This window comes from Phalacrocorax aristotelis, chromosome 3, assembly GCF_949628215.1.
Source record: "Phalacrocorax aristotelis chromosome 3, bGulAri2.1, whole genome shotgun sequence".
NCBI classification, from domain to species: Eukaryota; Metazoa; Chordata; class Aves; order Suliformes; family Phalacrocoracidae; genus Phalacrocorax; species Phalacrocorax aristotelis.
This window is the reverse complement of record NC_134278.1, coordinates 44,548,811-44,576,063: the sequence shown is the minus strand read 5'-3', so window position 1 is coordinate 44,576,063 and position 27,253 is coordinate 44,548,811. Positions and strand designations below refer to the sequence as shown.

Sequence of the window (27,253 nt, the reverse complement as noted above, 5' to 3'; positions counted from 1 at the left end):
TGCCACCCATCACCTCTCCCGTATCTTTAGATCACTGCAGCTGTACTACCGCTTCCCCCTCCCCCCTCCCTGCTTTTAAGTCTTCAGGACTTGGTCTGGTTTGCTGTGGGCTACCTGGTAATTACATAGTAACCTCTCTCACCAAAGAATTAATAAGTCAGAAAATAAAGATGCAGCCCATAAAAAGTCATTCCTTGGGTTCCCAAAACAATTTTCAGTATTCACAGTATGCAGACCAGTGACAGGACAAAATGTAGAAGCATAATGTGTAATTCAGTGAAACAATTTATGCCACTGAAGACACTTCTACTCCCCTTACCCTGTATGCCCTGAGCTCTGCAACAAATTATTGCCCCAGAGTACCAGCAACACTTGTGTTGCCACCATCCTGCTGGTGTTACGGTACAAACCCATAGCAACATCTCATGACCAGCCAAAAATTCAGGCACATGCTCTGCTACATGAGCAGAGGGAGGTGAAAACTAGAGGTATTTATGTCTTAAATTCCCACGAATTACAGTTGACTGAGATCAGTTATTAGATCCTTAATTCTCTTCATTTATCCAGCAACATCACTAAAAATCAATGCAAGTCCATAGTGCAAGAGCTACTTCTAATTAGTAAAGAGAGTAAATTTGAATGGCCTGTCTAGCAGCTTTCCTCCCTTTACAGTAGTTTAGAGTTGCACTATGCCAGATTTGAAATATTGTGGAAATGTGAACAGCTGCAATAAGTATAAACTACAATAGTTTTGTGCATGACTTGTTCTCATCTTCAGTAAGTCTCTTATGTCATACGCATCCAAAGATCTAAAGCATGGAATCTGACTCCATAAAGTGCCTAACACGATCGACCTGATTAAAAGGTCTTAAAGAAAGTGAACAATCCTAATAAAATAAAAACCATAGAATCATTGAATTATTAAGGTTGGAAAAGACCTTTAAGATCATCAAGTCCAACCATCAACACAACACTACCATGTCTTCTAAACCATGCCCTGAAGTGCCATGCCTACATATTTTTTGAACACCTCCAGGGATGGTGAATCCACAACCTCTCTGGGCAGCCTCTTCCAATGCCTGACCACTCTTGCAGTAAACACATTTTTCCTAATATCCAACCTAAATCTCCCCTGATGCAGCCTGAGTTCATTTCCTCTTGTCCTATCGCTAGTTACTTGGGAGAAGAGACCAACACCTGCCTCACTACAGCCTCCTTTCAGGTAGTTGTAGAGAACGATAAGGTCTCCCCTCAGCCTCCTCTTCTCCAGGCTAAACAACCCCAGTTCCCTCAGCCGCTCCTCAGAAGGCTTGCTCTCTAGACCCTTCACCAGTTTCGTTGCCCTTCTCTGGACACGCTCCAGCAACAAAATGTCCTTCTTGTAGTGAGGGGCCCAAAACTGAACACAGTATTTGACGTGCAGCCTCACCAGTGCCGAGTACAGGGGCACTATCACTGCCCTGCTCCTGCTGGCCACACTATTCCTGTTACAAGCCAGGATGCCGTTGGCCGCCTTGCCCACCTGGGCACACTGTTGGCTCATGTTCAGGCGCCTGTCAACCAGCACCCCCAGGTCCTTTTCCTCCAGGCAGCTCTCCAGCCACTCTTCCCCAAGCCTGTAGCGTTGCATGGGGTTTTTGTGACCCAAGTGCAGGACCCAGCACTTGGCCTTGTTAGACCTCATACAGTTGGCCTCGGCCCATCGATCCAGCCTGTCCAGATGATTTAAAAAAAAAAAATTCAAATGGCACACTTCAAACTGAGTATATACTTGCGGGCCCAGTCACATTAGTAGATGAGAACTTCATTTATTAGACAACCAGCCCTGGCTACAGAAACATTTTGCAGTTTGACTTGCTCTCTGTAAAGCTGAATTCCTACTTCTGTTCCACCTTCATTCATAGTTATCCTCCCGAAGCAAGCACGCAAAGCACTTCCAGTCCTCTTATTTACATTTCAGCAACTCCTATGTTTTTGCACTTCTGTAATTCTCTTTGGAGGATGAAGCACATACATGAAAAGTAAATGCACCAGATCTCATAGTTGTATTGCATCATTCAATTTTCTATGCATTTTCCCAACAAGCAAATACAGCAGTTGCATTTGTATGCAAAAGTCACCACTGACCACAAGCAATGCATAGTGGATTTTAATGTAACCTCACTGAGGATAAGAAGCTCAGCACAGCAGGGATATGGCATACTCTCCAGTACACTCTGCAGTCCTGATGCACTAAGACCCTGCCAGAAAGGAGTTCTGTTCCCTTCCTGTTTGTTTGCCCGGGCTTTCTACTAAAGGAGAAAAAGAAAAAACAAGAATTAAAAAAAAACCCAAAGGCACTTCAGCTAAGGCATATACTAAACCCACAAAACAGGTACTGTTATCCCCTTTAAATAAATTCCACACTTCAGCTCTTGAGATCTCTATTTTGAACTCCACAGTTAGCTAAAGTCAAAGTCCCCATTCTGTTCTGAAAACATCACCTCAGTTCTCTTCTTATTTTATGCAACTAAAATACAGGTCACTGACTGAAAGGGGCTTTCAAAACTACATATAACACAGAAAAGAGAAAAAACACAAAAGATGTATTCTCTCAAAGGGAACGCCTTTTGGTAGTCTATTATTGCTTTAAAAACATCATTTTAAAATCTGTATTAGATCAGGAAAAAATATTATTCAAAGCCACTCTCTTCCTATAAATGTAGCTGTTGGAAAAAATGTTAATACCAATTTTAGAGAATTTCAAAAATAAACCTGGAAAGAATACATTCCACATATCCTGATAACATTTCTTCAACCACAGGTTTTTATCTCTTCTGTCTTGATAAACCAGGTAGAGTCCCACTTTAGCTTATAAAGGGCAATAGCCTTTTTACTTTACTTAACCTGAAGTGAAACCTGATGGAAAGTGTTTCAGACATAATAAGGCCATAAGCTTGCTCGTGTCCACTTTGAAATTCATTATTAATCTAAGCAATGTTGTTTTCACTTAACCAATCTTTAATAAAAAAATATAGTACAGAAATCAAGTCTTATCAACACTGCAGAAATGGACCTCAATCACTCTTAGACATGATACCTTCAAAACAAAAGCCCACTGTTACCCAAACTAGTAAAGCTGAGATTTTTTTCCAAGCGTATTCTTACTGAAGAGTAGAATGAAAGGCTATTCTGGAGGCACAAGGGATTAGAAAAAAATGAAGATGTTAAAGTTTAGACTACCAGGGGGAAGATACACATACACACTTTTAAGACACATCCTAAGTAATCACAGCATTCAGGAAAAACACAAGAGTAAATTAGGCTGCAACATCACATCTTCTATACTGTCAAAAACCACCACTACATGTATCATTCCTGTCAGAAAAATAAAGACAGATGGTTGCAGAAAAAGACACTCTTCAGAAAAACCATAACCTTTAAGTACTGATGAATCAAAATATTTACAAAATTTATCCCCATATAAAGCTCATTCTCTACAATTAAAGTTCTTCTAAATTGCTGCAGCATATTGCTACAGAAATTTTGGCAGAACACATTCTCAATTTACATAATCGTTCAGAGTAGTCACCTAACTTGGAGAAAAATCATACATTCTCAAGTATTATTGATGTTCTGAAGCCTCTTGATTTATTTTACTCAGAATTGTTTACATATTTTGTTGCTTTCTCATCACAGAGAAATCTCCGATTGCTGATATGAAAGTCAATAGCTCCAAACTGGCACGAGCGTGAATGGAATTTGCATGGCATTCGCTACCGGAATGGCATTTTTTGAAACGACACCTTTCTTTTCTCAAGCCAACAGAGAGAGGCATTTTGAACCAATGTATGTAGGTGTATAAAGGTGTATAAAGACCCACCAGAACTACGCCAGTTCTCACAGGGCATCTGTCCTTTGAGTGACTTAGGTGTCCACTGACAGCATGGAGCACAAAAGGTATTCTGATGCAGCTACCTCCTGCGTGCAAAACTTCTTCCCAAGAAAGGAAGCCAAGCATTTTACCTCATAAGCAGTCAAAAGGCCACCTAATTCAGAAGACAAAGAAATTAAAATTTAGGAACTGCTGTGTTAGGGATCCTTTATCTTTCACTACTAAGTATAACTGGCAGGTAGTTGAAGAAACTGGGGGGATATACCACCACAAGAGGTTAGTAATTTTGTGGGGAATAAATAAATAAAAAATTAAAAATCAGGTTCCTAAAAGTTGAATAATTTGTTAGGAAAACCTCTGTAATTTTCAGCCTTTTGGCACTGTTCCTCTCACTATCTCCAAAGAAAGAGATACAAAAATTTGAACATGAGATTCCCATCCCCCCCCACAATCAGTTCTGGACTAATTGAAGTCCTCAGAGCACAGAACACACTGGCAAGGGCCATATGAAAGTCCTAGATGGATGAGAAATATGACGAATAATTTCTTTATGCTAAAAAGAATTAAAATGAGACAACTATGCAGTTACTGTAGGTAAGCATAATTAGAGTGGATGACATTTATGTTTGACTAGTTTCTCCTGATAACACTGTCAACTGTTCTCACTTGAGTGTTTAAATTAATTTCATTTCTCACTTAATCCAATCCCCATTTCTAGTCCAATTTATAATCACCACTTCCCCGTAGTAGCGGGGCATTAAATTACCATCATTCTTGGCCATTAAGTCAATCATATTCCAGTCAGCAGTCGATGAAAAAACACCACAGCAGTGCCATGAATTTTCATATTTCATATTGAATACATTCCTTTTTGCTGCATTGCAGAAGCTGATCATCAGTGTCAGAAGCTACATTATATCAATTTCTGATTTTTCAGGCAGAAGCAACACATTCTGAATCAAAAATGGAGGTAACAAAACCCATTTTTTGTTTTAGATGAACACTGCATTTTCCCTGGTCAAATCCTGCTCACTTTACTTTGCAAGTACCCACTGAAGAACAGGCCCACACAAGCCTATGTTTCCACCTGCTACCATTGTTTCATCCACACTTCTCCTTACTGTAAACTGCAAATTTATTGCACCCCTTAATACAAAGAGAATGATCAGAGAGGAAAAAACAAAACTAAACAAAACCACACCACCTTCCCTGATGTTTTGAATTTCTTTGTGTGTTCAAATTCAAATCCTGAGCCAAATTCACTTATACATTTAGCAATACACAGACTTTTTAAGATGAGTTGCCATCTCAAACACAGCTGTTCATGTCCTTCTTATGGAGAAGACAGACTTAAATAAGATTACAGCTCAACTAGAAGATCCCACAGAATCCCAAGTTTGTTGTCCGAGGCAAGGTTCTACACTTTCTGTTCAGGGCCAATTTGAAGTTCAATCACTTCCAAGCTTGTGTTCAAAAAAAATTATCTCCAGATATTTAATTTCTACATAGTCATCTTTACTTTTAGAATATCACATGGTTTTCTAACAGTGAAGACAACGCTTAATCTCATATTCTGTGTGGTTCATATACCATGCTGATTTATAAAGTGTTAAATAAGCAACCCCTCAATTTCCATATTAAAATCCCCTTCCCTAAAAGCACTTGCTCTCACTTGGAATTGAATGCAAGATATACCTGCAAATCTAACCGTATCATTTTTTATGAAACCCTGGTGCGACTTCTTCCCCCATTTAAATAGTAGACGCACTATTCTCCCCACATCTGCCAACTCAATAGCTGCCCAAATGCACATTTTCTCCATGCGCACTTATACAGGAATAAACCGGGACTTTTGTTGCTCGTATGCACAATAAATCATAATGACATTTTTTATAAACACTGTAAGGACCTAAAAAAAAAAAATCTTATGCTTAAGAGGCATTAATTGGTACAACTGCATTATTTTTAGTGTCCTACTAAAGCAAGAGCTTATTATTCCCTAAAGGTTTCTCAGAGTACCCATACCTAGCTTAGTACTTCATACAGTATAACTTCAAAGCGCTCTACAGATACTGTCAGATTATTCACAAACTGAAAAGCAGACAAAAGCTGAAAGTGTTTCTAGAACACTTTCAAAGTTGGGCAAAATTTTCTCTCTAACCATTCATAAACTTGAACAGAACAAAGAGATCTGATTGAGCAGCTACATATTGGTAGATTTTTAAGCATCTGTGGTAACTAAATTATTTGTTCAGTACATCATTGCATTTCTGTAGACACTGGTTAAATAGTAAACTTCTTTTTTGGATAAAAACTCCGAACAATTGTTGAATACCCCTCAGAGGCCTTACCCCTGCCAACTGCCTCATGCAGGCAGATCCCAGAATCAACAGGAATTGGCAAGGCTACACTAATTCTTTACCCTATGCGCTACAGTTAACAGGGCTGCAGCCTCTGGGTCTACTCCTGATCTTTTCATGACTGAACAAATGCTGCCATTAACATTTACACAAGTAAGACCAACACCAATGTACTTCTGAAACATTTGTACAACATCCTCCTACCCCTACAAAACCAGACAAATCTATACCAAGCTTAAAAAAAAACCAAAACGTATTCCCACTGTTTGCCTTGATCAATGTCTGCGGTTTATCTCAAGGCGCTAAGTTTTAAACTGTAGCTCCATTCCTTTCACATTTTATTACAGCGTGTGGTGCCCAGCGTACTGCTTCCCAGCGTTTGCGTGTGGCAGCGATGCGTATCACCTGCCAGTCGGGCTCCGCCAGACACCGTGCAGACAAGCCGGCTTCGCTCCGCAGGCTGAATTCACCCTCCACCGACGCCCTGGGAGGCTCGCAGCAACGAGTCACCTGCACCGTCGCAGGAACTCGGGATTTTTTTTTTTCGGTAGAATTGCTCCAGATTGGACAAACTGGAAATTTAGTGATGAGAACCAAGTCGCTCTGAGCGAGGCATTTGTCCTTCCCTGCTCTGAGAGAGGCATTCAACCACCGGGGCAGTACCTTTTAAATTCCCAGGGCTGCAGATTTACTCTTTCAGCAATCGAGGTGCCGAGCTCCTTTCCAGCTGGGAGCTCTCGCATATTAAAACACTGGAGAAGAGCAAAAGCGTGTTTTTGCCACTCAGACGAGTAGCTTCACGGTCCGGACACACGCCGCGAACCGCTCCTACTGAGTAAGGAGACGCATTTCACCGCCCGTTTCGAGGCACCAGAGCCATGTTTTAAGAAACCGCCACAAACGGAGCACCTGGCGCACGTCCCCGCACAGCCCCGGCGGGAGCGGGACCGGCCGCGCCCCGGAGCCACCCCCCGAGCTGCGGTTCGTCCTCCCCCCCCCTTCCCTCAGAGGGACACGGAGGCGCGGGCCGGCAGGACCGCTAAGGCGGGCGCCCCCCGCCACCCAGGGGCGCCCCAAGGGTCGAAGCCGCCGTTTGAACCGTCTCCGTGGCAACGAGGACACTCGCCCCCCCTCATCCCTCCCTCCCTCCCTCCGTGCTCCCTGGCAGCCGTGCTGCCCTCGCCTCGCCCCGGTCCCCGTTAGGTAACGGCGGCGGCCAAGCGCCGCCTCAGGCCCGGCCGCTCCCTCACCTCGCGGCAGGTGCTGGGACCGCGCACGGCGGTGCCGCCGCCGACCCTCCGCCCCGCTCCGACAGCAGCGAGGGACGAACCGCGGTGAAGAAGCCGCAACACCGCTGACTCTCCGGGCCGGCTGCGCGGCGCCGGTGCCGGAGCAGGAGGAGCTTCCCCGCCCCGCCCAGTGCGCAGCGGCGGCCCGGCCCGGCGCGGAGCGGAGCGGAGCGGAGCGGAGCGGCAGGGCCGCACCTGCCAGAGGAGGGGCGGGCCGTGGGTCGGGGTTGGGCCGCGGGACCCTGGCGCCGGTTCTCGGTCACTCCCGACCGAGGTGTTGCCGGGGCGTCGGGGTCCAACCGTGTCTCCGGGAGGCGGCGGCCGCCGGCAGCGCCACAGGCTTCCCGCCCGCCGGGGCCGCGGCCCTGCGGGAGGGCTGGAGGGAGGAGGCCTGGCCAAGCCCCTGAAGTAGCGTTAAGTTTGCGGCCAGAGCATCTGGGCGGCGGGATCGCCGCCCCAGGGACGGCGGGTCGGGAAGGCTGTCAGCTGCGGGGAGCTGGGAAGGAAGGTCTTAGGAGAAGAAATATGGCTGTGAAGGGAGAGGTCTCCAGAAGGGCAGGCCCAGGGCAGGGTCAGGGCCCGAGTGCTACATCCAGGATATTAAAGCGTCAGAGCTTTATTATCCTATTAAAGATTTTGATGTGGCTTTTTAAAAACCGTATTGCAAGAGCGAGGAAGGACACCTTTCTGAGATAAAACTGCTGTGCACAGGCAGGCTGCAGTCAAGTATTTTTCCAGATGCTGTCTTTGCAGGGACACAGTACCTGGCTTTGCAGTGAGGCTCAGTAAAGGGGCTCTTCCTTCAACCCCACCTCACAGACCTGTGAGGTGGTGGGAGCTTTTCTTCCCCACTCTCTAACTGATCCCAAGATTGTGAAGAATGTTCAGGAGAGTTAAAAAAGAAATCTAATGATTAGTCAGCCACTCATATAATTTAGCAAGACTGGACAGTGCTTTAAGATATAGGAGGAAACTATTTTGAGAATTGCATGCAGCGGCTATAGTTTTGAGCAAAGTCCACATCTTGCTACTGGATTTTCTTAGAAGTCAGTTCCTGTTTTCTGATCTGTACAGCTGTTAAAAAAACAGGGGATCCCAAAAATATCTGCCTCCATCTCCAATATACCTCCAGATTAAATCTGATGTATGTGTCACATCAGAGGAGTTCCAGCCTTTTTCAGATGACAATTCCCTAAAACATTTTTCAGAGAGTGTGGGCCTTTAGTTAAGCCTACTGACAGATGCGTTGTTCTGCTGTAAGGTGTCCATGAAAGGCATTTAGAAATGCCACAATTCCTCATCTGCAGAGCAGACAGTAAAAGCTAGGAAGTCAGTTCAGAGAGTGCACTGCAGATGCAATATATGGTGCCTTTTGTGTAGTAACGCAAAGCTTCTCCAAGTCAAGTTTCAAGCAGGTGGGTGCCTATGCAGTGCCATACTAGGCAGAGGCCGATTGCTGTGTCAAAACAGAGGCATAAGGGCAGGGCCACTGCTTCATTTCGGGGCCAGTTAACTCATGTGCAACACAAAACTGTTGTGGCTACGTTACCTTTTATTTCTAGGGCTATTTTGATCAGTGTTAGCTTAAACATGTCACACCCTGCTGCACTGCACAGTGTGGACATGACAAGTTAAGTGATGAGCAGAGTCTCCCTACACTCAGACACTTCTGGGCCACTGTAACTAGAAACTTGGCAGGAATTGGAGGGCAGAGTTGCAGGAGGCGCAGTGCCAGTGGCTGAGGTGAGTAGAATGTGAGCAGCAGGCAGTTGGCTGCAGCTCAAGGGGCTGCAAAAGCATTGAGGGACAGTCAGCACTTTGCCTTTTTCCCTGGCAGATTGGCCCTGAGGCCCAGCACGGCTTCCTTGAGCTTCCAGGGAAGTAGCTACACAAAGAATGCAAAGGGCAAGAACATCTTGATGGTGGTGTGGTGCAGGCCTTTTAATGCCTCAGGATGTAAAGCAAGTGCCTACGCTTTTGTAGACTGTGATCAAGCAAGAAAAGAAGTTTCGCACTGGAGGCATCACAGGCAACTGACACAAGAGTGTCGTGTCACATTTTGGATGAAGTTATTATGAGTACAACTGTACAGTGATCATTTATGGCCACAACGGTATTGGAATGACCTCCGCAGTTTAAGGGGAGCCCCAATGAGGAACAAACTCTGAAAGAGGATTTGCTACCATGTATAATACTTTGTATCAAATATTAGAGAAACTCAGATTGATACTGATTTTTTTTTGTAAAAGCCACTCTTGTGGAAATCTATAATGAAGAGCTTTTTGATCTTCTGAATTCTATTCCCAGCACTGGAGAAAGACTGCAGATATTTGATGATCCCATAAAGAAAACAGGTGTAAACATGAAAGGCTTGGAAGAAATACCTGTACACAACAAAAATAAAGCCTACAAAATCTTGGAATGAAGTGCAGCAAAAAGAAGTAACGCAGCTACTCAAAAAAATGCATATTCCAGTTGATCTTTGTGGTTTTGGTTGCCATCCATATGAAAGAAACCAGAGCTGATGGACAGGAGCTTGTTAGATCTGTGAAGATAAACTTGGTTGATCTTGCAGGAAGTGAAAACGCTTCAGCTTGGGGCAGTTGATGAAAGAGCTTGTGAAGCTGGAAATACCGAGTGGTCTGTTCTGACTAGAGGAGGATTTATTACTGCTTTTTTGGAAGGAGACACAGAGGATCTCAACTTACAAGAATCCTTCAAGACTCTCTTGGAGAACAAGAAAGAACGTCAATAATTATCACAGTTTCTCACATACTATAAATCTTGAGGAAACACTGAGTACACTGAAGCATGCTCACAGAACAAATAACATAATGAAGCCTGAAGTTAACCAGCAGCTGCCAAGAGGAGCTGTTATTAAGGAAGATACTGAAGAGATTGAGCATCTAAAAGGAGACGTTGCTGCTGCACAACAGTAAAATGGAGTCTATGTTTTCATTAAAAATTCATTAAGCCCTTAAAAGGAAGCTGAAAGTTCAGGAAGAACAAGTTGCAGAGTATATTGACGTAATCAGCACCATGGAAGAAGTTGAAACAATCACTAAACCATTCACAGTTGATAAAAGCCAGTCTTGACAATGAAAATAGATCTGCAGATCAAGGAGAAAGAACTGAAAGAAGCATAGACAGATCTGCAAGAAACCAAGGTTCCTTTGGCTGAGAAAGAATATGTCTTTTCAGTTTTGGAAAACACCAGAGAAAAAGTTTATGGCACAGCTAGTCATTTGGTTAGTATTGTTAATACGAAAGATATTCTGTGCAAAACTGGATCATAAGAAGGTTGTTGATCAACACAGTGCTATCGTCCTAATAAATTTGCAGGAGAAATGAATGTTATGTTCAACAAAATACCAGATTCAGTTAGTGAGAACAGTCTGTTGACATCTTATGTATTTTTTATAGGGGGCTTCCTATATACCAGTTGTTCAGCAGCTAATGTATTTGCATTAGTTGTATCAGTGTCTTTTGCCTCTTGTTAAAAAATTGCTGTCCGCTGAACTTCCTTATATGTTTGAAAAAATATTACAAAATAAGACTCTGCCATTTGCTAGTAAAGCTACTGTTGAGATTGACTGAGGAGCATATGTGTTGATTAGGAAGAGCATTAAATATCTTGACACCAGCAGTGCAAATTGTCCTGGAACTAAACTGTCAGTTTCAGAATAACATGAGGAGATGTTCTGCTGTGGCTGATGCAATGGAGGGCCATAAAAAGAAATTAAAATCTTCTTAGGAGATATCGCTCTCTGAAAAAATTACAGGAAGAAACAGCCAGTATTTTTTCTCAGCTGCAAAATACTGTGAGAATTTAAGAAGTGGAAACGGAAAGACTTGTATATACAAAGAATGCAAATGAATTAGTGTCCTCACTGCAAAGTCAGCTGGACCTGTTGGCACGAGAGACACAGAAGAACTTAGCTGGTATACAGTCAAACAATGGAAATTTGAAGACCACCATCACTGCTGGGCAAGAAAATGTTTACCTGGAACCTATGGACCCAGTCAGCAGTAAAACTTGTGCTTCAAAACAAATTTATTGCATCTCTTGATACTTTCTTCAAGGACGTAAGTGGTGAAATCAAGAAGATGCTGGTGGAACCCATTGTCTGTTCTCAGCAACTTCTTAGCAGTGTCGTGTCTCAGGATACTGGTAAACAGAATGAATTTAAAACTGCTCAGATAGTCAGCTTTATGGATCAGTAGCAGTCCTCCTTCAGCAATGAGAAACAGCAGCTTCAGTGTTTACAATAGAAAACAGAAGGTTTATGATTGAGATCAGTATTTTGGATTGGATATTTGGTTCTGGATTAAGTGGCAGTAGATGTGGTTTGGAACTACCACACTGTACAAATAGATCCTACAATAGATTTTATTATATGCATATCAAGAATACAAATAGTCTTTTGTGTTCAAAGATCATTGACATACTGCTGGCACTAAAGCAAATTAATTGGTGATTTTAAAAGCACTGGAAGTCACCCATGAGAGCTACAAACCGACGGCCTATACTGACCTTAAAAAAAAAAAAAAGAGTATGTCATGTTGCTGCTGGCAATGTTCAGGGCCTCCATGTCCGTGCTCTCATATAGAGGCTTGGCTGAATGACTACTAAAAAACCAATCTTCTTATTGATTTCCAGTATGTGCTCACTAAAAGCCAGTCAATAAGTAAGAATTTATTCAGAGAATTGAATTGCCCTATGGCTATTGGAAGCTGGGGGCTAGAGAGCAAGCAATACAATGGATTTGTGTATATAATACAACTCCTCTCAAGAACAATAGTGAATTGTGGCTTGCAGCTTTTACAAAGCGTGTGACTGTTAAAGAGACAGAAAAATTATCCCTAAATACAGACTTGTCAGGCTTTTTAATTATATATATATATATATATATAAAAGCTTGAATTGCTACAAATATACTCCCTTAGATATTTTTATAAGCCTTTTAGAGATTGGCATGAGTGTAATTTCTTTATCACTGCAACATATGGCAGCCTTCCCTGCTGCCAAAACATGGCCATGTTTCAGCCTCAGGGTACAGCTGGGTTGAACATAAAACTGAGACTGTTTTCAAACACAGATACAGAGTTTTATTTTACTCCTGACACTGTAAAGGAAAAGTAAATTCATAGAATAATAGAAACATAGAATGGTTTGGGTTGAAAGGGACCTTAAATATCATCTAGTTCCACCCCTGCAGCCATGGACAGGGACACCTTCCACCAGACCAGGTTGCTCAAAGCCCCATCCAACCTGGCCTTGAACACTGCCACGGATGGGGCATCCACCACATCTCTGGGCAACCTGTTCCACTGTTTTACCACCCTCAGTGTAAAAAATTTCTTCCTTCTAGCTAATCTAAATCTACCCTCGTTCAGTTTAAAGCCACTACCCCTTGTCCTATCACTCCATGCCCTTGTAAGAAGTCCTTCTCCAGCTTTCTTGGAGAACCCCTTCAAGTACTGGAAGGCTGCTATATGGTCTCCCCAGAGCCTTCTCTTCTCCAGGCTGGACAACCCCAACTCTCTCAACCTGTCTTCACAGGAGAGGTGCTCCAGTCCTCGGATCATCTTCGTGGCCTTCCTCTGGACTGCTCCAACAGGTCCATGTCTTTCCTATGTTGGGGGCCCCAGAGCTGAACCAGTACTCCAGGTAGAGTCTCACGAAAGCAGAGTAGAGCAGCAGAATCACCTCCCTCAACCTGCTGGCCACGCTTCTTTTGATGCAGCCCAGGATACAGCTGGCTTTCTGAGCTGCAAGCACACATTGATGTTGAGCTTCTCATCAGCCTACACCCCCAAGTCCTTCTCCTCAGAGCTGCTCTCAATGCATTCTCCACCCAGCCTGTGTTTGTGCTTGGGATTGCCCCGACCCATGTGCAGGACCTTGCACTTGGCTTGTTAAACTTCATGAGGTTCATAAGGGCCCACCTCTCAAGCCTGTCCAGGTCCCTCTGGATGGCATCCCTTCCCTCCAAGCATGTCAGCTGCACCACACAGCTTGGTGTCATTGGCAACCTTGCTGAGGGTGCACCCAATCACACTGTCCTTGTTGCCAACAAAGATGTTAAACAGCACCAGTCCCAATACCAGCCCCTGAGATTCCTGTCACTGGAAACCTCTATGGACACTACAGTGCCTAGTGGTTCCCACAGTGCTCTTCCTGATTTGCAAAGCTGAACGTAAACCTGCTGTACTGGTGCATGTTATCTTAACGTTCTGAAAATTAGTGAGATAAACATAGTCAAATCATAGCTGCATTTGAAAGTATACTAAGCACCACTATTTTGATTAAAACCATAAAAATATCAAACACTACACTAAGTTCTGAGCAGTTCGCTCAGCTGAGCATTTTCCAGATCACATGGCAGTACCACAAGTATATAAAACAAAGAGAATATAGGTCCAACATTAAAAGAAAAAGGAAAAAAAAAATACCTGCAATCCTCTTCTCTAACCTTGCAACTGGAACTAGAAGAAACCCATAAATGCCTCAGGTTCTCTGCTCATTGGGTGGAGCTGACAAGCACCAGTTGCATGACAGCACCTGCTTATAAAAAGTCCAGTGGGCAAAAGAAAAGTAAAACAGTTAAGGGAGTAATTATTCCCTTTGGAGTAGTAGATATATAAATAGCAGTGTTAGCTGTAACATCGGAGTTGTCTAGGTTACTGCTTTGACCTGGTTCATTTGGAACAGGCTTAGTCAGATGAGGTGACATTCTCTCCAGGAGGAAGGAAGCTTCCTGGCAGGTAGCAGGGTGCGTAAAGTCCTGTTTTGAACCTTGCAATGCTTCCTCTGCTATGCATGTCATTCTGAATACAGCTCTGGACACAGCACTTAACATTACAGAAAGGTAAAAAGGAATTGGAGGTTGGACAAGATGCTAACAAAAGTTCTCTAAGCAACCCATATAGTACTGTTGGCAGGTAAATTGCTGGCCACTGAAAGTTAACAATTCTTTAATTCTACCATCTCCATTTCCTAGATCCCTCCTACTCCCAAAGAACAGTTGAGCATGGCTCAGCCTGAGGCTGCTTTAAACAAAATCATTCTCCACTTCTGAACTGTTGAAATCCAAATAGTCTGGCACGTTAGCTGTGACAATCCACGGCTTTTATTTCTGTGAAGTAGGAGGTGTATTTCTAACATCAAGCAAGCATATTTCACAGCCAGTACTCCAAAAATGTAGTTGCTTCATTTAGCATGTGGCTGCTGCAAGAAAGGCTGGAGGCTCCGATGTATGAGAAGTTCCATGACCAGAGGAAAGGGATCACAGAATGGCTGGCAGAGGAGGAGCAGGGGTAGATGCTCAGGAAGAGGGAGAGAGACCACAAGCTCCTGCAGCGCTTTTTCCACCGTGATAGATGATATTGTATATGTAATGCTTTACTGAGCCTGGTACAAGCCTTTGCACTGTCACTCTGCTAACAAAAGCGCATGCCTCAGCGTAGGCCACTTTGCATGCCTTTGTTTTCAAAACCAGTCTACCTCAGGAACCACAGCCTCTTCAGATTACTCTTCCTCCAGCTTTTTCTTACATTCAGGTTCTTCCTACAATGGAAAGTAGCATGGAGATAGTAAAGATCTGAAAGAATGCCTGAATATTTGCTGCACTTTTAATTCTGGGACAATTAGACAACCAGTCCTCTCCCTGTTAAGAGTAAGAGGGAGGATGGAGGTGTTAGAAACTGAGGAAGAAGAGAGCTTGTACAAGTAATTTACTGAATTTAGCTTGTCTGCAGAACCAAAGTGCTTTCTATTAGAAAATCCTCATCCCTTCCACAATTAAAGCTGGCAGACCTGACTTCACTGTGCTGCCGTCAAAAGCCTTAATGATGAGTAACATGAGGTTTTGTTTGAGCCACTTGCTGCTGGTCTCCTCTCATGAGTAAAGAAGCAGCCAAGGACCTTACTGCAAGCAAGCTCTGGAGCCTGAAATGGCAACCAAATGAGCTGAAGCTGAATATCTAATTCAGCAGAAAATTTGCCACAGTCCAGAATGTTACGAACAAAATGCACACTAGCAATTCGTTCCTCACAGAGTTTGAAAGAAATATTTTAAATTCTCTAATAATAAAGCCCTGTAAGTTAGAACATCTGAAGATGAGCAGAAGAGGAGCTACTAAGTACACATTAGAAACGCAGCATGTGACAGAAATATAAGCATGTGTAGCACATTGTCCTTAGTCTTCCTCAAACTGGGACTATTCACTTTCCAGGCACCACCTTGAGAACACATGATTCCATAACTGGTTAAGGGGTTCCAGTCTTTTGCCATTCAAAAGCACCTACAGATATCAGTTATTGTAGGCTACTGAACCCTGCACTTACAGTTTGGGGTTTACTAAGTTTTAACTTTTTTCTGCAAATGCTACCATACGTTCAGCCTTCTCAGTGTGTGTTCTAACAGTTCTCTGTGGTTTTCAGAGCATTATTGAGGTCTTGTATGGCTTCATGTTGTCAGGACATGATTTCATAAACTGTGGCAGGAAGAGTTAGGTAGAGTCCCAAAATAATGATCCGCAGATACCAGTGATACAAGGTCTCAGCTTGTTCGAGAATCTCCGTGTCTGATCTGAGGCCCCTGCACCTTGCCAGCTTTTCCTGCATTTGTGCACTGGAAACAGAAGATATTCTAGTTAACACAGTCACTGAAACATGCATCTACTCAGTGGTGCTTGTGCAATATAAAAACCTTAGTCTCTAAAAGCGTGGTATTTTCATGTGCATGACTGGTGCTGTTAAATCAGTGGAGGAAGAGCTTTCGTAATCATTCTAGTGGCAGAAGCATGGCTGTACTGGTCAGAGAAAAGGCTCACCTAACGCAGTGTGATTGAACCCTCACAGGCTGACTTTCCAATGCTTAACTCTTTAGTTAAGGAACAGTAGAAATCCAGGGTAGCTAGTTCCCTAACAGAAATCTGTTCTTCTAATAGGATGTGATCTTTAATCAGGCAACTGGTGATAGAAAGTGAATACAAGTTCCACTTGTATGCGAATTAGCTTATTTTGCATGTTATGATAAACGCAGTAGGAATAAGGAGCATGTTAGTTGTAATACATATCCTTCGGTCCAAGTTTGCTAGTACATACGTTTTGTCTTTTTCCATTCTTGACATTATCTAGCCATGGAAGTATCCGAACACTGCAAAAGCCACTCTAGCACATCTCTGCAGAGTTGCCCCACAAATGAGACATTCAGGCACCGTTCTCTGAAGGGTCCATGCTTGCTCCCTCAACAATTTGTTGGACTGGTTAAGCTGCATGCATGGTGGTCTGTAACACCTTCTCCCATTTGGATCATGTTGAAAGACAAGAAACAGTGCTCTATACACCAAATACTAAATGGACTGCTTACTCCACATGGCCCAAAACTTGCCTTATCCTGAGATAAGATTTTGGTATACTCACTGTTTCTCCATCCAGTATGTGTGGAAACAGTTATGTATGAATGTATTTGGAGCTGAACTTCTGTAATTCAAGGATTTTTAACAGGTACACTAGTCTAGAACACAATAGATCTCTTTTCAACACTACAAAAAATCAAAGATATACTATAACAAAAAAAAAACCAAACCACACAACAATGACAAACCAAACCTTGAATGGAATATCTGATGAATTCACAGATTGACAGCTGACATTTATCTGGAGTTCATATTAAGTCTGTTGAGCTCATTTTGGACAAAGACACATGTACGCATGGCACTTAAACTGAAAAATTAGAGCACTCCTAATTAATTCTCTTTAAGTCAACAAATAGCGACATATAGAAAAGTAGTATCTTGTATCAGCTAGTCTAACACAGTCAAGAAGAGTCAACAAGCTTTTAGAGACACAGTCTTTCTAACGCTCATCTACGTTGCATAAAATCAGCCTAGATTTTTCCAGTAGAAAACACCGACTGCAAGAGCTTACAGGAAATACTTCCCTTTTCTGGAGCTAGCACACTTCCTTTACTTAAGATCCCCAGTACAGGAACTTCTCTTCAGGAGAATGAATAAATACCTTTTTAAGATTCAGGGTCAAGATATGCCCTCTAAGTCCATATCTGAAAGACCTAAAATGGGCTTATATTAGAAGGATCAGATGATATGGAAATCCAAATAGAATCACAGAATCATAGAATCATTAAGGCTGTAAAAGACCTTTAAGGTCATTGAGCCCAACCATTAACCTAGCACTGCCAAGTCCACCACTAAACCATGCCCTGAAGTGCCATGCCTACATATTTTTTTAACACCTCCAGGGATGGTGAATCCACAACCTCTCTGGGCAGCCTCTTCCAATGCCTGACCACTCTTGCAGTAAACACATTTTTCCTAATATCCAACCTAAATCTCCCCTGATGCAGCCTGAGTTCATTTCCTCTTGTCCTACCGCTAGTTACTTGGGAGAAGAGACCAACACCCACCTTGCTACAACCTCCTTTCAGGTAGTTGTAGAGAACGATAAGGTCTCCCCTCAGCCTCCTTCTCCAGGCTAAACAACCCCAGTTCCCTCAGCCGCTCCTCAGAAGACTTGCTCTCTAGACCCTTCACCAGTTTCGTTGCCCTTCTCTGGACACGCTCCAGCAACAAAATGTCCTTCTTGTAGTGAGGGGCCCAAAACTGAACACAGTATTTGACGTGCAGCCTCACCAGTGCCGAGTACAGGGGCACTATCACTGCCCTGCTCCTGCTGGCCACACTATTCCTGTTACAAGCCAGGATGCCGTTGGCCGCCTTGCCCACCTGGGCACACTGCTGGCTCATGTTCAGGCGCCTGTCAACCAGCACCCCCAGGTCCTTTTCCTCCAGGCAGCTCTCCAGTCACTCTTCCCCAAGCCTGTAGCGTTGCATGGGGTTTTTGTGACCCAAGTGCAGGACCCAGCACTTGGCCTTGTTAGACCTCATACAGTTGGCCTCGGCCCATCAATCCAGCCTGTCCAGATCCCTCTGCAAAGCCTTTCTACCCTCGAGTAGATCAACACTCCCGCCCAATTTGATGTCACCTGCAAACATACTGAGGGTGCACTTGATCCCCTCATCCAGATCACTGATAAAGATATTAAACAGATCTGGCCCCAACACTGAGCCCTGGTGAACCCCTCTCGTGACTGGCCACCAACTGGATTTAACTCTATTCACCACAACTCTCTGGGCTCGGCCATCTAGCCAGCTTTTTACCCATCAAAGTGTATGCCCATCCAAGCCATGAGCAGCCAGTTTCTCCAGGAGAATTCTGTGGGAAACAGTGTCAAAGGCTTTAGTTAATTCTAGGTAGACAACATCCACAGGCTTTCCCTCATCCACCAAGTGGGTCACCTTGTCATAAAAGGAGATTAGGTTAGTTAAGCAGGACCTGCGTTTCCTATACCCATGCTGACTGGGCCTGATCTCCTGGTCTTCCTGTATGTGCCACGTGATGGGACTCAAGATGATCTGCTCCATAACCTTCCCCTGCACCGAGGTCAGACTGACAGGTCTATCACAGCTGTGTCTGCATTTGTCACCATGTAAAAAGTGTATAAAAGTACCCTCATACCTCTAGGGTTCTATAAAATTGAACACACAGAAATGGCAAGGACTGTACCACAGAGCCACCTACATGTCTAAGAAGCAGAAGGGCAGTATGGCTTTTGAAAAACCCAAAGTAGAAAATATAGCTTGTATTCTTGTGATTCTGCTGTTTAAGGTTCATGGCTTTATGTTATTAAAAAAGAATTGAAAACGTGACCTGACTAGGATGCAGACAAGTCTGAGTCCTCATTTAAATTTAAAATCTTTTGCTGACAAAGGTATCTTGGTTGGGATTGTAAAAAAAAAAACAACCCCCAATTATAATAATTTAGCATAGCTGTACAAAACTATGGTACTGAAATTGCAGTTAAACCTGAGGCAAAAAAAAGCTATGTTATCAGCATGCTTTGTTTTGCTGAGTACTGATAAATGGCAAGGATAGTAACACAGCATACAGCTATGCTGATGTATCTTCGGCAATTTGTAGGCTAACGTGGCCAAACTTGTACTGAAACAGAGGAGCACTTGCACAGGTACTAACAGCATCTGAATGTGACTGCAATAACTATCAGCTGTGGGACAGTATGTCATACTATGGACAAAAAACGGTAATAAAAATTTATATGTATTGGTATGGACTTCGTGTGCTGACTGACCTGAGGGCTGACTGACCAAAGAATGCTCCTTGATCTATTTTATTCGGTAGTATATATAACCAATTTATAAGCTGCTTTGTGTTTTAAGATTGAAAACTTTGATTAAAAAAACCACAGTGAATGGTTTTCTGCAGAGGCAGCGAGTTGAGGTGGCTTACCGTGCAGGCAGAAGAGCCCTTCTTCCAAGGGAGTTGAGGGGTGGCTACTAGCAGAAGAAGGATTCTCCTTTAGAGATAATGTACTATTAGATTGCAGCCTTAAATCGGTCCTGTTAAGCACACAAGAAGATACTTGAAATTAATTTCAGAGTGACGGATTCCACTCTGGGCACCAGGCACCTTGTGTACATTGTCTGCTCAGACAGATGGCAGGTCCTGACAGCACAAGAGACACTAAAAGGAAGACTGCATCTAACTTTCAAGAGATGTACCTCTGATTTATAAAAAAGCCTAAATCCTATTTAAGGTTAGTAAGAGTGATAACCTATTTCCATTCCAGCTACAGTCAAATACCTTTTTTTAAAAAAAAATAATCTGAAACCACAGAAGTCATTGCTCAAGTCATTCACCTGAATGACAATGACAAGCCTGGAGTGGGAGTTGAACAATCTGGTCTGAAGCCAGGAGGGTTGGGACTTGTCTGCAGGTAGCTCTGTACATCCCAGAGGAAGAGACAAAAGGCAGCAGGGGGAGAGACTGATTATGGAAGTTATTAAATGAAACATTTGGCTTGTGGCAGCAGTGGGTATAGATGACAACAGGTCCTCCTGTCCATAAAAGCAACAAAAGCATATGAGTGTGTGTGTATGTGTGTGCGAATGTTGTCTGTTGGGGACCTGAAACTCTGAGCATGAAAACAATCTCCTGTTTCCTGCTGTGTTCGTAAAAAAAAAAAAGGGGGCGTGTTATGTATATTGCTTGAAAGGAACAGGTCTCAAATGAGCAAGATCCCTTGAGAAAAGTCATTGAAGTCATCATCTGGTTTTCCTGGTGGAAACAACCTGTAAAATCAGAAATACTGGCAAAAACTCTAGCATTAAAACAAATATTGTTGCCATTCAACTCCCAGCCTAAAGGAGCAATAAAGAAATCATAAGTATGATCCTCTCTGGCAAAACAAGTAATTAATCAATAAAATGCTAAATTGTAAAAAGTATGAAGGTTTAAACTTCTCAGAGTTTAACTATTGTTAGGAAACAAGGAACACACTTTCACAGTTTTTCTCTGTTTTTCATAATAGTTTTTACTTATACATTTGCTTATTATACTTTAGTCTTTTACTCTTTATTTTCAATTCATGCACCGCACTACAAAAAAGCACCTTATTCCCTTATGCGTCAGAAAGACGGAACACATCTGAAAAAAAAGTATTTGATTTTAGCAAAAGGTGGAATTACAGTTTTAAAGATTTCACTGTTTCTTTCCACTCCACTTTCTAACCAGTACTGGGAAATTATGGAAGAGCCTGAAATACCTATGAACCAAAAGAAAAAAAAAAAAAAGGAAATGGCCAACATCATTCATTCTGTATAAAAGAAAAAATACATTTTCTTATTTGTATCTGCAACAATCTAAACTGTAAGAAGTTCTTTTTATGAGAATATCCTTGCAGAGTATGCTGCAGTCTGCTAGTAGAGATCACACTTGTAGAGAGAGAGAAAAGATTCTGAGATCAGTGTTGTTCTGTCTCCCGTGTAAACAGGCTGTAGCTCTGCGTCTCTCCCCGTGCCCAGAGATGAAGTATGATCCATCCACAGGGGGGTAAGAAAAAGAAGAAAGCACCACATCGTAGCAATTAACAATTACAAGATCACCCACATTTTCCAAACAGATGAAGGTACTAAAAAACAACAAATAACTTCTCATGCTCCCTCTGATGTCTGAACAAAGGGTACAAGAGTGCAGGAGCAGCTTGCTGAAATGTAAAAACCTCAGTTCCTGGTGGGGTGAGAGGTGAATTTCCCTGCGCTGCAAAGGGAGAGCTGCCACTAGATGCCCTGCAGGCATCCTTTCTACAGGCTTGCAAGAGGTTTGACGCCAGGGTGAAGCTGGCCCATGTCACAAACGGTTGAAGAGAGTCTGGCAGTGCTTCTGGGAAGAGAAGCTTGGCTGCTGTAACTCAGGCAGGCCGTGAACAGACAGTTCCTCTGGAGTATTTAAAGTCTCCATTATCCACAAGCTGAGAGTCCTGCTACTTATAGGTGCAGCAGAGAACCTCTTCTCAAGGCAGCTGTTAGATGCTGAGGCCTGGTCCCACAGAGAAGTGCTCAGAGGGATTTTTGTCAGTAACTTACTAGAAAGAGGTTCCAGATGTTTTGTGCAAGAGGAATTTATTGTTTGTTATCATTCATAATTAAAGCCTTCTGTGGAGAATTAAAGGTCTTAATCCATATTAGAAAAACATGAGTCATTCTGACAAACTGTTTATCAACCAAAGAAATCTTGACCATTTTCAGCATTAATTTTCTAGCCAGAGAGTATGTCAATCCCAACTGAATTTCTGAATTGATGCTCGAGAACACTGTTTTTGCATTATATTATGTATATAGGAAAGTGTGGTAGCTTCATCATGGTCCTGAAGGCATCTTACATAAAGAAAGAACTCTGCCTTCAAGGAGTCTCAGTAAGCCTGCGTTTTAATGCTGGAGCTTTGAAGCTTAATCGTGTCCTTATTATACAATCTAAAAATGGACTTTTAGTACATAGAGGTAGTACTTCTTTAAATAGTTTGGGACCTCTTTAATGGTTTATTTTAGTAGCCCCCAGAGCAACCTGACACTAACATATTTAGACACTGTTTCTTCACATATAATTAGTAAATGTGATTGTTCAAAAATTGTCTGTCCCACATGCTGCCCCCAGATTTTTGATGCTGTGGAAAGAGGGTTCTCTAACTTCAGTAAGGATTTCCAGTTGAACTCTAATACTGGTAGTTAGGTGTTGGTATCATTGAAACATTTTCTTGTTTCTCTAATGCATTCTCTACCAGCACAGTTTGTGTGTGTAAGCTCTCAGGGAAATGGTGATACCTACAAATATAAATGAAAAGGCTCAGAAGACCTGCATTAAGAGTGTAATTCATTTACTGTATTACTGTACATAAAGTAGACTATTTAGGAATAATGCAAAATTAACTAAAACAATACAGCATTATTTATCTTAATTATATCCTCGGTGAACTAATCCAACCCCAGACATTCCTTACATGCATTAATGGGTACTACTGCCTTAGGTGTAGACCAAGTCCTCTGTAGTGGACATTACTCCTGTTACAACAGGCATTTTTCTGCAATGTGTTGCAATAATCCATACTGGTTTAATCCTAAATTAAATGAAGCATCATCTTTTATGGTAAATGAAGCAAGTAGAGAATAAGTCTATTTTCCCCTGGTCAGAAATATGAATACATGCTGTCTAAAACAGGGTCTGTAATAATGGCTTCCACGAGATATTTCAAAGTAAGATGTAGAACAAATAAAGAAACAGAACCCGTGCAGCAGACAACAGCAGATAGTTATGAAAATCTTCCCTCAGGAATTTCCTTCCTGACCCTCACTGGATCACACCCCAAGCCTGAGAATTTTTGGTCCATTTTGAATGTAGATTTTTGTCTAGAGCCTTGGATTCTTTCCTGTTATTTGAATTCCTATTTATCCTGTTCTGTATAAATGTCACTGAAGTCAACAGGACTTTTTATGTTTTATCTGTTTTAAGGTCAGCCCCTAAATAGTTACTATTTAAAATACGGGAAAAGAATGCAACCACAAATTTAAGCAAAATTTGGGTTTGAATCAGCAAGACTTGACTATTGTAACTCTACTGGTGACTGCATGTCTTAGAGAAGTTAGATGATGGTTTGTCATTTGTTTCTTGGACTAAATGCTAAATTAATATGATGTACTTCTGAAATCATGCTCTGTAGTTTATCTTCTGGTAATACAAAGTTACACATTCTACTTTACTTCAAGGCTTTTACTTAAAGGTTGTAGGTTGTAATGCTATGGTCACATTTTCTTTGCTCTGGAGTATGGTAGCTTTCCCTCATAGAAGCCTCTTCTACCATTAGTGTAGTAGATGCATTTGCTTCTTGGAGAGGACTCAAAATCGGTAATTATTATTAACAACAGATTAGTTTAACTTCTGATTGTAACTTTATTATAGTAAGTCAAAATAGCCACCAGTAAGTGTAGTTTTATTTTTCTCGGATGTGTCCAGACTTCAAGAAAATCTTGGTAGGAACTTTAAGAAACCTTAAGAAAGTTGCATATTGATAAACGCAGTGACCACAACCATTTTGCCAGATTAGCTACATACAAATTGATGTAACTTTAGCCCTTAGCACCTGTTAACTGGGGTCCTTGTTATTCGACTTGCTGAGCAAGCCCAGATAACTCCCTATTATTTACTGATATTACTGACAACGCATTCTTCCGTTATTTAGGAGTAGATCATTACATTCTAGGAAAAAAGAAAACACTGAGAACTTCCTGGCCTGTTGTTTGCAGTTTCCATGGTCTGAGAGAAGGTCAGTGACAGAGCTGAGAGTAGACCCTCTCTGCCTAAGCCACGTTGTTACCAACCCTTCAGTGATATGCCAGATACTAAAACAGTTGCTGGCTTTCCACAAAAAAGAACATGTAAGTAACTTCCACAGAAAATAATTAAGTTAGTGATTTTAAACAGTAATTTTTAGCAAAAACTAAGAGGCATTTGTCTCAACAGGGTTTGTGTTGACTTTTTTTTTTCTTGTAATGTGCTTATAGTTTAAGACAGTTACATATCCTTAGTTTTCACTTGTTACTTTCACAGTAGATCTTTATAACACAAACTTACTCAGAAAAGATACTGATTGATACAGAGTAAATATGGAAAACACAGTGCAAAGAAACATGTTGATGTAGTATAAAAAAAGCATTAGCAGAAGAACAGGATGCCCCCCAACTTTTATTTATGGTCTAATTTCAAGTTAATAATTGGTACGCTGTTTGGGTTTGGGGATGGGCGGAGAATTCAGAAAGAAAAAGATGGTAGCACATGCAGCCTTATGTCACAAAACTAATGGGTCTCATATTTGTTTTGTAAGAATGAAACTTCCTCAAAGAAGTGAAGTGGAATTATTACGCTGACTCTTGTTCACACACAGATGCATTAAGCTAATTTCCTATTTGCCACCAATGTTTCCAAATTTGGAGATTAAATCAGAGCTTTACTGACGACTAGATTGTGCATCATACCGAGAATTGTCTTCAACTATTTGTTTGAGAAATCCCTGTTAGGAGCAATAAGTAGAGGGATTCCATTTTTGTATGTTTCCTCTAGCACTGCGGATGGTAGTGTTGGAATAAAGAAAATAGGAAATAGTGTGCTTCAATATGCCGGTGGAAGTGGGTCACCATCTTAAATTGAGGCTCCCAGTACAGAAGGATTGACTGGATTCCTTCTGCCCTGCTTTCAGGAAAGCCTTCAGTCAGACATGAAAGAGATTTCAGCATGACATGATTTAAATTGGAAAATTTCAAAATAACTGATAGGCTAAATGAAATTCCCAAACACACTGAAACAGAACTCTTGTCACTTTAAAGCAGCTTCTTTAGAGAAACATTTTAATAGGTCAGGAAATGTAGTCCTTCTTGGGGCAAAATCAGCCCAGATTTGATCAGACCTGAGTTGAACAACTAAGTTACTCCACGGCCTGCTTTGGTCTATAGTTTGTCCAGCTTTCTGGAATAATCATAGGTTAAAAATAAAAGTTCTTCTTTCTCTCCTTGTGCCTTTAATACACACTATGCCCACATCAGACCTCTGGATCACTCTATTTTTTGTGATATAAAATATTAGAGAGATATAATTTAAGGAGCTTCATACAAATCAGACTAAGAATACATATTTCCGAGCTACATACAGGTGGTGCTGTGATTCAGGAATCCCGGATTTCATGATTTTCAGCTGTCAGAACGTGTACTTTTATTTGCCAAGCAGAATGTAAGCAAAATTTCAGATCATCAAATAACAAACACTGTAGAAAGCAGAGATTTCCATGTGCATCCCTTTTTTTGCTACACTGGAAAGAAGAGACCTTGGATGGGTGGGTCACCCCATGTACTTCAGTCACCTCAGGCCCTTAGGTCAGGCTTACTGGTTATTCAGTCACATAATTTACCTCAGTCCCATCAGTGCACGTTTCTGTCACCTCCCCAGATGATAACCTGATCTAATGGGTGTAACTTCAATTTATACATAGTTAATCCAGCAAAATGGTTGTGGTCACTGTATTTATCAATACACAACTTGTATTTGTACAATGGTCTCTGTAACAATTTATCATCATAATGCAGACCCTCCAGTATAGCCAACATAATTCTTACCTTTCAAGTGGATAAACGTTCACTTACATGTTTTTCAGGCCCAAAGGGATGGTGTTTGTCTTGGGTGATTCTGGTGTGTCAGCAAAGCCAGCTCAAGATGAGCCACCTCTCCATTCCACCCAGTTTCTTCTCACTGCTGGTTCACCTTCTGCTCCTCACTGGAGCTGGTACAGTTGTTTCTGACTGCTGGAGTGAAACTATCTGGGTGCAAAGTGCAACTGGTCACAAACAAACCAACCAAACAACCAGCCTGGCAGCAATACCCGTTCAAGGTATTCATACTCCTCCTATCTGATGTTGTTCGCTCTGAAGAGTTCCTACACCCTTGCTCTGGCAAGAGGGATGAACTGAATCTAGGATTATAGGAAAGAATGAGGGTGTAAGTTCTCTCAGCTAGTATTGCCACTGAGAACTGAATGCTAAGAGTAAAAGTTAAACAAAAATGCACATGTAATTGCTAGAATTAATTAATTCCAGTACCAGGCTGCCTCATTCTCAAACATGCTGGCCCCTACTGTGCATTTCCAAGTCAGAGTAACCTGCTAATTGAGATATAACAATCAGATAGGAAAACTATAGAAGATGGCATCAGGTATGCCAAGCTACAGTCAGTCAGGAGAATTTATATGTAATGTCTTTGAAATGAATGTTATCTGACAAGGGACTAGTGACCTGTCTGGGCTGATGTGTGAGACTGTAAACGTGAGCTTGCTGCATGCTCCATAAACTTCATCCGTGTAAGGACTTGACAGAAACTCCTTTAAATAAAGCACTGCAGCCACCTAGCCTTGAAAAGATGCAAGTGTTCAGTAACACCGATCACAGCCTGGAGTTAAGCAAAAGCCTTCCATTTATTTGTATACTTCAGGACCAGTGAAAGACACATCAGTTGAAGCCAGTAACACAGAAACAAACTGAATTCGAAGTAACAGAACAATCAGGTATCACTGGAAGGCAACAGTGATTTAAACATTTAGATAAATGTCCATCTTTCTTGAGTTCCTCTTCACAAAGCTGCAGGACAGAAATTTTTGCTTGGCTCATAATCAGTTCTTGCTAATGCTAAGTTCTCTGGTTCTGCCTAACGCTGATGAGATAAGGAACAAATGGATCAATGTTCTCATTGTATTTACTGGGAAACCAGTAATCAGGACAGAGGACTCAATTCCCTGAATCCTAATTACACATGA

General features: G+C 42.0%; 1 protein-coding gene and 1 pseudogene across 5 annotated transcripts in view; one reads left to right on the top strand and one right to left on the bottom strand.

The window, feature by feature from the left end:
* Positions 1–26,246, bottom strand: part of KLHL32 (kelch like family member 32) — a 151,452-nt gene extending 125,206 nt beyond the window's left edge. For 3 of the 5 annotated variants that reach the window (XM_075087320.1, XM_075087318.1, XM_075087322.1), the window contains exon 1: positions 26,091–26,246. The gene's annotated coding sequence lies outside the window, so the exon portion shown is untranslated. Of the gene's footprint in view, positions 1–7,484; positions 7,684–26,063 lie in introns of those variants that run through there. The other 2 variants (XM_075087321.1, XM_075087319.1) reach the window with 2 other exon arrangements.
* Positions 9,763–11,795, top strand: LOC142055605 (kinesin-like protein KIF11; annotated as a pseudogene).
* Positions 26,247–27,253: the final 1,007 nt, after the last annotated feature.